The following is a 10,928-nucleotide window of genomic DNA, read 5'->3' on the forward strand; positions in this document are numbered from 1 at the left end:
ATTGCATACACAATTTTCGCTTGCCTTATTCGGCAAGAAGAGCGTTGCTATTTAAGCCAAAATCGCAAGTTTTACCTATTCGGCACAACCTAAAGTCAGTACCTGGCCAGCCGTGCTGTGGTTCGTGCGTCGGCCTGTGTGCGGTCAGCAGTAACAGCCTAGTTGATCAAGCCCTGATCCATCGCGAAGCCTTCTCACAGACCAGGCCTCGGGGGCGCTGACACCCGAACACCCTCCCGGTACACTCAAGGTAATATTTAAGGAAACGTTTCGCCACTAGCGGTTCATTCAATCTTGAAGAAGTCACTCGTGGCGAAACATTTCGACACATTTCCTCTACTAAATGTCCTAAAACTGTAGATAAATGTTCGTCCACATCTTGTCGGTATCACGAGACCATTCCTCAGGCTCTGAGTATTGTCAAGGTGCTGGTGTTCCAGTCACGGTATTGTGAAGTTGCTGGTGTTCCAGTCACGGTATTGTGAAGTTGCTGGTGTTCCAATCACGGTATTGTGAAGTTGCTGGTGTTCCAGTCACGGTATTGTCAAGTTGCTGGTGTTCCAGTCACGGTATTGTGAAGTTGCTGGTGTTCCAGTCACGGTATTGTGAAGTTGCTGGTGTTCCAGTCACGGTATTGTGAAGTTGCTGGTGTTCCAGTCACGGTATTGTGAAGTTGCTGGTGTTCCAGTCACGGTATTGTGAAGTTGCTGGTGTTCCAGTCACGGTATTGTGAAGTTGCTGGTGTTCCAGTCACGGTATTGTGAAGTTGCTGGTGTTCCAGTCACGGTATTGTGAAGTTGCTGGTGTTCCAGTCACGGTATTGTGAAGTTGCTGGTGTTCCAGTCACGGTATTGTGAAGTTGCTGGTGTTCCAGTCACGGTATTGTGAAGTTGCTGGTGTTCCAGTCACGGTATTGTGAAGTTGCTGGTGTTCCAGTCACGGTATTGTGAAGTTGCTGGTGTTCCAGTCACGGCATCTGGTGTTCCAGTCACGGTATTGTTAAGTTGCTGGTGTTCCAGTCACGGTATTGTGAAGTTCCTGGTTTTCCAGTCACGGTATTGTGAAGTTGCTGGTGTTCCAGTCACGGTATATTGTGGTATTGCGAAGTTGCTGGTGTTCCAGTCACGGTATTGCTGGTGTTCCAGTCACGGTATTGTGAAGTTGCTGGTGTCACGGTATTGTCAAGTTGCTGGTGTTCCAGTCACGGTGGTCCAGTCACGGTATTGTGAAGTTGCTGGTGTTCCAGTCACGGTTTTGTGAAGTTGCTGGTGTTCCAGTCACGGTATTGTGAAGTTGCTGGTGTTCCAGTCACGGTATTGTGAAGTTGCTGGTGTTCCAGTCACGGTATTGTGAAGTTGCTGGTGTTCCAGTCACGGTATTGTGAAGTTGCTGGTGTTCCAGTCACGGTATTGTCAAGTTGCTGGTGTTCCAGTCACGGTATTGTGTATTGTGAAGTTGCTGGTGTTCCAGTCACGGTATTGTGAAGTTGCTGGTGTTCCAGTCACGGTATTGTGAAGTTGCTGGTGTTCCAGTCACGGTATTGTGAAGTTGCTGGTGTTCCAGTCACGGTATTGTGAAGTTGCTGGTGTTCCAGTCACGGTATTGTGAAGTTGCTGGTGTTCCAGTCACGATATTGTGAAGTTGCTGGTGTTCCAGTCACGGTATTGTGAAGTTGCTGGTGTTCCAGTCACGGTATTGTGAAGTTGCTGGTGTTCCAGTCACGGTATTGTGAAGTTGCTGGTGTTCCAGTCACGGTATTGTGAAGTTGCTGGTGTTCCAGTCACGGTATTGTGAAGTTGCTGGTGTTCCAGTCACGGTATTGTGAAGTTGCTGGTGTTCCAGTCACGGTATTGTGAAGTTGCTGGTGTTCCAGTCACGGTATTGTGAAGTTGCTGGTGTTCCAGTCACGGTATTGTGAAGTTGCTGGTGTTCCAGTCACGGTATTGTGAAGTTGCTGGTGTTCCAGGTGCTGGTGTTCCAGTCACGGTATTGTGAAGTTGCTGGTGTTCCAGTCACGGTATTGTGAAGTTGCTGGTGTTCCAGTCACGGTATTGTGAAGTTGCTGGTGTTCCAGTCACGGTATTGTGAAGTTGCTGGTGTTCCAGTCACGGTATTGTGAAGTTGCTGGTGTTCCAGTCACGGTATTGTGAAGTTGCTGGTGTTCCAGTCACGGTATTGTCAAGGTGCTGGTGTTCCAGTCACGGTATTGTCAAGGTGCTGGTGTTCCAGTCACGGTATTGTCAAGGTGCTGGTGTTCCAGTCACGGTATTGTCAAGGTGCTGGTGTTCCAGTCACGGTATTGTCAAGGTGCTGGTGTTCCAGTCACGGTATTGTCAAGGTGCTGGTGTTCCAGTCACGGTATTGTCAAGTTGCTGGTGTTCCAGTCACGGTATTTTCAAAGTGCAGGTGTTCAATCACGGTATTGTTAAGGTGTAGATGTTCCAGTCACGGTATTGTCAAGTTGCTGGTGTTCCAGTCACTGTATTGTCAAGTTGCTGGTGTTCCAGTCACGGTATTGTCAAGGTGCTGGTGTTCCAGTCACGGTATCGTCAAAGTGTAGATGTTCCAGTCACGGTATTGTTAAGGTTCAGGTGTTCCAGTCACGGTATTATCGTGTTGTAAGGGTTCCAAGGTGTAGGTGTTGTCAAGGTACAGGTGTTCCAGTCACGATATTGTCGATATAGAGGTGTTCCAGTCACTGTATTGTCAAGGTGCAAGTGTTCCAGTCAAGGTATTGTCAAGTTTCAGGTGTTCCAGTCAGGGTATTGTCAAGTTTCAGGTGTTCCAGTAAAGGTATTGCCATGTTTTAGGTGTTCCAGTAAGGGTATTGTCAAGTTTCAGGTGTTCCAGTAAGAGCATTGCCATGTTTCAGGTGTTCCAGCCAGGGTATTGTGACATTTTACGCTTCACCAACCACACTGGTTATCCGAGTGTGTCTGTCTGTAGGACAACCTCAACAAAATGCATAGATTCATTGCTTTCCTGATGTAGTCTTGGGATAACATGTATATGAGTGTCTCTGCATCTCTCTCTGAAGTCTGGGATTGTGTTGATGTGTGTTTCTCTGTCTCTCTCTCTCTCTCTGTCTCTATCTCTTTCTCTCTTTCTCTCTCTTTGTTTTAGAAAGTAAGCATTCTGTTTTTTATATTTGACTCGTATTAATCTAGACAGCAGTAGATGGTTCTCAGTGGACAGCTTCAGGGTGGACTTCCAAATCCTCTTCTGTCTGTCTTTCCCATGTCCTCGAATGAATGCCAAACAACCACTATGAAAAAATAGTGGACTTCTAAGCGCTTTCGTGATTTCTCACATTATCAGGGTCCATGATATTATGAGAAATGACTAAAGCCCTTGAAAGGTCACACATATTGTGATATCACCTGTTTACTGCTATCTTACTGCGCTCTCATGTATGTATGTGTGCCCTGACACGTGAATCCATAAGAGCATGTGTTCCTTCTTGTATCCCTATGTATTTTTAGAGTTAATATTGATATACATATGTTTTGCGCATATTTCTCAGGGTATTCATGTATGTTCTTAGGTGAACATCAAGATTTATCAATGCATGTAGGTATACGTATGTGAATATTTGTATACATATCGTCTATAGTACCACCTCTATAGCTGGAATGGGGACCCTCATCCTCAGAGAAGACAATTGAGACAAGCGAGAATATTTTCTTCTCCTAGTGAACATTTATTAATAAACAAAATACATTTACAGAGAAAAACATAAACATCGTCTATATGTATGTGCGTTGGACAGCGAGAAGCCAGCACAAATCACTTGCTTGATCAGTCCAGCAACCAGGTCGCGGGGGCAGTGACCCCTCGAAATTTTGATCAAGTAATGAATATGTATACTGCACTATTTAAATTACTCAGATTTCAATAATAGCAACATTGAAGAATACAAAAATAAGCCGCAAATAGGAGAGGGGAGTTTAAGACGACGTTTCGGTCCTATTTGAACCATTTACAAAGTCACCCTAACAGAAAGGAGAGAAGGAGGCAGTGTACATAGGCCAGCACTATAACTGCCAGTTATCATTCCCTAATTGTCGGTACCCAGGGGCTCTGGTGGCCTGGTGGTTAACGCTCTCGCTTCACACGGTGAGGGCCTGGGTTCGATTCCCAGCCAGAGTAGAAACATTGGACGTGTTTCTTTCCACCTGTTGTCTATGTTCCCCATCAGTAAAATGGGTACCTGGGTGTTAGTCGACTGGTGTGGGTCGCATCCTGGGACACTGACCTAAGGAGGCCTGGTCACAGACCGGGCCGCGGGGGCGTTGACCCCCGGAACTCTCTCCAGATAAACTCCAGAAACCCATTGCTTGCATGTATGTAGTGTATGACAGTGGGAGTGTATGTGAAAGTGTGTGTGTGTGTGTGTGTGTGTGTGTGTGTGTACTATGCTGGGGCTATTGTTTACACGCACACACATTCACATACATAACAGCCACAATGCCTCCCTCGGCACCACTGAGAAAACACTGGGGTTTGCAGTGACCCAAGATCACTGCCGTGACCACACGGTTTATGGACCGTGAGGCAGAGTAGGAAGGAGGAGGAAGAGGAGGAGGAAGAAGAGAAAGAGAGAAAGGGAGACAGACAAGAGAGAGAGAAAGAGGGAGAGGGAGAAAAAAGGGAGACAATCAAGAGAGTGAAAGAGGAAGAGGGAGATAATTCACTTTGCATTGATTTCACTAGGGTGTTTACGAGCAATATCTTTTCATGCGTTAAGTGCAGGTGTTCAAATAAAGAACAGGTGTTCAGATAATAAGCAGGTGTTGAAAGAAAGAACAGGCGTTGAGATAATAAGCACGTGCTGAGAGAAAGAACAGGTGCTGAGAGAAAGAGCAAGAGTTGAGAGAAAGGGCAGGTGTTCTGAGAAAGGGCAGAAAGAGCAGGTGATGAGAGAAAGGGCAGGTGTTGTGAGAAAGGGCAGGTGTTATTAGAAAGGGCTTTAGTGCACAGGGCCTCCACTCACAAAAAAAAGGTGGTGCCAGAATCGATTCTGTCCGCGTTGGCAATTATCAGACAGGTCACCTTTTCATTCTAGCAATTGTGTTCGTCATTCTGGCAATTGTGTTCATCATTCTGGCAGTTGTGTTCATCATTCTGGCAGTTGTGTTCATCATTCTGGCAGTTGTGTTCATCATTCTGGCAGTTGTGTTCATCATTCCGACACTTGTGTTCACTCTGGCAGTTCTCTCTGTTCTACACACTGGTCTTTTCATTTCACGAGATATACAAGTGTACTCCCCTAACTGTCGAGTCATAGCTCCTGATCCCGAGTGTGTATGAATGTCAATGCGTATAACAAGTATAAATGTATCACATGCTTGTATATTCACGGAGATTATGTAAATGAAAAATGTATAAATGAACGTATTAATGTACACACATACATAAATACAAATAATACATAAAAATACATACATACATACATACGAGTATCAAATTCTCTACAGGGTTCGGTAATAATAATAATAATAATAATAATAATAATAATAATAATAATAATAATAATAATAATATTATTATTATTATTATTAGCAACAGTATATATCAATAGTATAATTAATAACTGCAACAATAATATACAATTAATTATAATGATAATATTTATAATATGATGCTTTAGTAAAAGTCTAAAGTACTCAAGAAAATGGAATGAAAATGTTCTCTCTCTCTCTCTCTCTCTCTCTCTCTCTCTCTCTCTCTCTCTCTCTCTCTCTCTCTCTCTCATTCTCACACACATACACACGCACACGCACGCATAGTCACACGCCTCTGCCAATATCGTGCAAGTCTTCCAAAATGGAAACACATTTCTCCACGGGTCTCCGAGTGGAGCCAACCAGGTCACGGGTGTTGTTCGCTGGTAGGAAGAAGCGCTGGCACGCGTCGCCTCCAATCTCGATGCTGACATTCAGGCTGCTGATAACATTCGCGGAGGTGATGAAATCCGCGGTGATAACTCACTCGCGCTCGTGTAAAAAAAAAAAAGGGTAAAGAACCGCTGCAATGGTCGGAAACGTTTCGAATCACCTTTCGAAAGATTGTAAAGTGGTTTGAAAATATAGTTTAACTCGTATATGTATATAGGTTCTAATCTTAGGATGCCACACTATGGCATCCTAAACTTTTGGCTCTAATCTCAGGATGCCACACTATGGCATCCTAAACTTAGGCTCTAATCTTAGGATGCCACACTATGGCATCCTAAACTTAGGCTCTAATCTTAGGATGCCACACTATGGCATCCTAAACTTAGGCTCTAATCTTAGGATGCCACACTATGGCATCCAAATCTAAAGACTATTATAGGGCACAGTACAGTGACTGAAACAATACACAAATAACCTGCACATAATAGAATGAGACTTATTACGACGTTTTGGATCAATTAGTTAAACACAAGTGCACGAAACGTCGTTATTGAGAATGGAGGAACACTGCAGAAGGCCTATTGGCCCATACAAGGCAGGTCCTTATCGAACATTAAAATGGTATAAAATACCGACAGGTTGTTAGGTAAGACACATATGCAACAGTTAGGTATCTTTATTTCGAAACGTTTCGCCTACACAGTAGGCTTCTTCAGTCGAGTACAGAAAAGTTGATAGAAGCAGAAGATACTTGAAGACGATGTAATCAGTCCATCACCCTTAAAGTTTTGAGGTGGTCAGTCCCTCAGTCTGGAGAAGAGCATTGTTCCGTTGTCTGAAACAATATGAAGTTGAAGTGACAGAATGGGGCCTTTTATAGGGCCAGGAGGTGAGACGTAGGTTGCTTTGGGAGGGCAGGTCCCTCTCAAACCCAGCCGTTCTCACTAGTAGAGGTTGTCAAGTTGATAGTCTGTACCAAGATACCCTTGTGTTGCAGTGTCTGACAGAATGAACATTAAAATGGTATAAAATACCGACAGGTTGTTAGGTAAGACACATATGCAACAGTTAGGTATCTTTATTTCGAAACGTTTCGCCTACACATCGTCTTCAAGTATCTTCTGCTTCTATCAACTTTTCTGTACTCGACTGAAGAAGCCTACTGTGTAGGCGAAACGTTTCGAAATAAAGATACCTAACTGTTGCATATGTGTCTTACCTAACAACCTGTCGGTATTTTATACCATTTTAATGTTCATTCTGTCAGACACTGCAACACAAGGGTATCTTGGTACAGACTATCAACTTGACAACCTCTACTAGTGAGAACGGCTGGGTTTGAGAGGGACCTGCCCTCCCAAAGCAACCTACGTCTCACCTCCTGGCCCTATAAAAGGCCCCATTCTGTCACTTCAACTTCATATTGTTTCAGACAACGGAACAATGCTCTTCTCCAGACTGAGGGACTGACCACCTCAAAACTTTAAGGGTGATGGACTGATTACATCGTCTTCAAGTATCTTCTGCTTCTATCAACTTTTCTGTACTCGACTGAAGAAGCCTACTGTGTAGGCGAAACGTTTCGAAATAAAGATACCTAACTGTTGCATATGTGTCTTACCTAACAAGCAGGTCCTTATCAAAATCACCCCTACCCTAAACTACCCAAGAATTTACTCCCGTACCCACGACACCAATCAAACCCAGCCCATCGCACTCAAATATTTGTCCAATCTTTTTTAAAGCTTCCCAGGGTCCTAGCCTCGACCACCCTACTCGGAACGTTGTTCCACGCATCCACAACTCTGTTCGAAAACCAGTACTTACCTATGTCTCACGAAATCGTAATAACACGACTGCAAACAAACCATACCACGGACGGGGTTAGAACCCACGATCAGAGTCTCAAAACTCCAAACCGTCGCGTTAGCCACTGGACCAGCTAGCCACAATAAGATTCATCCAACTAGGTATATTTCTACACCATAGGAAGCTTAGCATAGGCACCACTGTGACCACAAATGCAACTTTTTACAGCCGAATCTCCAGCTAGCATGACCGTAACGAACTCTAGCTCATGTCCCCTCAAAGCCGTCAACATGGCTCACAAAATCGTAATGACATAATTATACCTATCTTAATTTCCCTATTTTTAAGCTAAGTTCCCAAATGCCAATTTCTTAAAATGATTCCTGAAAACTTAGCTATTTAATGTAGAATAAGTTAGGTTAAGTTAGTTATGTTAGTCTCAGTTAAATTAGATTAGGTTAGATTAAATTGTTACGTTTGTTTGCGTTAGGTAAAGGTACGTTATTCTAAATATTTTTAAAACGTATTCATGCACGAAGCAGTACATGAATATCTTGCAACACGTCAGGCAAAGAATTAAGAACATTAGAATGAAGGAACACTGCAGAAGGCCTACTGGCCCATACAAGGCAAACCCTTATCAAAACCGCCAAGGTATTTCATTTTTCTCGATTGCTTTACTGCCATCTATATGAATTGGGGGCAAAACCAATGGTTTTTAATAACTTTGAGATGAATAATGGTAGAATTACCGACAAAATGTAAGATACAACTAATGTGACATTTTATTGTGGCAACGTTTCGCTCTCCAGAGCTTTAGTTGCACTTGTTGCACTTGTGTCCTTTTACCTTACAATGTGACATTTTACTGTGGCAACGTTTCGCTCTCCGGGAGCCACTGCCATGCAGGAAGCGTCGAGATATGAACGAATATCACACTTGTGTTGCGAGAATGTTGCCGAATACCTATAACACCCAGATGGCTGGGTTCCTGGGCACCCCAGCTGGTGAGGAAATGCGAGCACCAGCTGGAATAAATCCGCAGGGATTCTACATCACCGTGCTAGGAGGACGGAGTATAGAGCCCTTACTCCTTGCTCTGAATAACACACATTGCATTTCCACGATACCTGGATGAAATAAACACTACGGAACTTACATTCAACATACATCTGGAATGATGTATGTTGAAGAATGAGACTCTTGTGCAACATCTGGGATTTTTTATTGAGGAAACGTTTCGCCAACCAATGATTTCTTCAGTCCAATACAGAGAAGAACAGAAAAAGATTTGTTTGAGGTGGTCAGTCGCTCAGCCTGGAGTCGATATGTTCAGTCCATCAGTCTTGATGGACTGAAGACATCCACTCCAAGCTGAGAGACTGATTACCTCAAACTCCTCATCTATCACCGTTCCTTTCAAACCATCTGGATGTGATGAATGGTTTTGAAAACCGACAAGTTGAAGAACTGAGACACTTATGCAGCATATGCTGCGTAAGTGTCTCAATTCTTCAAACTATCTGGATGTAATGAATGGTTTTGAAAACCGACAAGTTGAAGAATTGAGACACTTATGCAGCATATGTTGCGTAAGTGTCTCAATTCTTCAAACCATCTGGAGTTTACATTCAATTTCTTGAATTTTACTAACGTTTCTGAAAACGAAGAGAACTCATTAAAAAAATTATTAAAAGTCAGAATATTCTCATATGTAATAAAATCTTTATGAAGCAAGTAATTTATGTTTATATTGGGCATTGTGAAGCTAAGTGGGAGGAATGAGACATAGACTGAGAATTAAAATTCTCGAAGATATAGTGAAGATGGGAATTTATTAATAATGCAAGTGTATTGAGTATTTTGAAAAAAGTGTGATGATGTATACACAAAGGGAAATGTGAAAAAGGACATTTACGTACAGTTTAGCACGTTTATTGAAGGAAAAGTTTCGCCAAGAGTAGCTTCTACAGTCCTAATACACAGATAACTTATTACAGTGGCAGGCGTCAGGTGTATTATTATTATTATTATTATTAGTAGTAGTAGTAGTAGTAGTAGTAGTAGTAGTAGTAGTAGTAGTAGTAGTAGTAGTAGTAGTAGTAGTGGTAGTAGAGTAGTAGCGGTAGTAGTAGTAGTAGTAATAGTAGTAGTAGTATTTGTAGTAGTCGTAGTAGAGTAGTAGTAGTAGTAGTATTTGTAGTAGTCGTAGTAGAGTAGTAGTAGTAGTAGTAGTAGTAGTGGTGGTGGTGGTGGTGGTAGAGTAGTAGCAGTAGTAGTAGAGTAGTAGTAGTAGTAGTAGTAGTGGTAGTAGAGTAGAAGCAGTAGTAATAGTAGTAGCAGTAGTAGTGGTAGTAGAGTAGAAGCAGTAGTAGTAGTAGTAGCGGTAGTAGTAGTAGTAGTAGTAGTAGTAGTGGTAGTAGAGTAGTAGCAGTAGTAGTAGTAGTAGAAGTGGTAGTAGAGTAGTAGCAGTAGTAGTCGTACTAGTAGTAGTAGTAGTAGCAGTAGTGGTAGTAGAGTAGTAGCAGCAGTAGTAGTAATAGTAGTAGTAGTAGTAGTAGTAGCAGTAGCAGTAGTAGTGGTGGTGGTGGTGGTGGTAGTAGAGTAGTAGCATTAGTAGTAATAGTAGTAACAATAATAGTAGTAGTAGTAGTGGTGGTGGTAGTAGAGTAGTAGCAGTAGTAGTAATAGTAGTAGCAATAATAGTAGTAGTAGTAGTATTAGCAGCATTACAATTTTGGTGAGATGGGTTGGGTATTTTCTGTACCAAGATACCGTTCTGTTGCAGTGTCTGACAGACTGCAACAGAAGAGATATCGTTCTGTTGCAGTGTCTGACAGACTGCAACAGAAGAGATACCGTTATGCTGCAGTGTCTGACAGACTGCAACAGAAGAGATATCGTTCTGTTGCAGTGTCTGACAGACTGCAACAGAAGAGATACCATTATGTTGCAGTGTCTGACAGACTGCAACAGAAGAGATATCGTTCTGTTGCAGTGTCTGACAGACTGCAACAGAAGAGATATCGTTCTGTTGCAGTGTCGGACAGACTGCAACAGAAGAGATACCGTTATGTTGCAGTGTCTGACAGGCTGCAACAGAAGAGATATCGTTCTGTTGCAGCGTGTGACAGACTGCAACAGAAGAGATACCGTTCTGTTGCAGTGTCTGACAGACTGCAACAGAAGAGATACCGTTCTGTTGCAGTGTCGGACAGACTG

This window comes from Cherax quadricarinatus, chromosome 91 (genome assembly GCF_038502225.1).
Source record: "Cherax quadricarinatus isolate ZL_2023a chromosome 91, ASM3850222v1, whole genome shotgun sequence".
NCBI classification, from domain to species: domain Eukaryota; kingdom Metazoa; phylum Arthropoda; class Malacostraca; order Decapoda; family Parastacidae; genus Cherax; species Cherax quadricarinatus.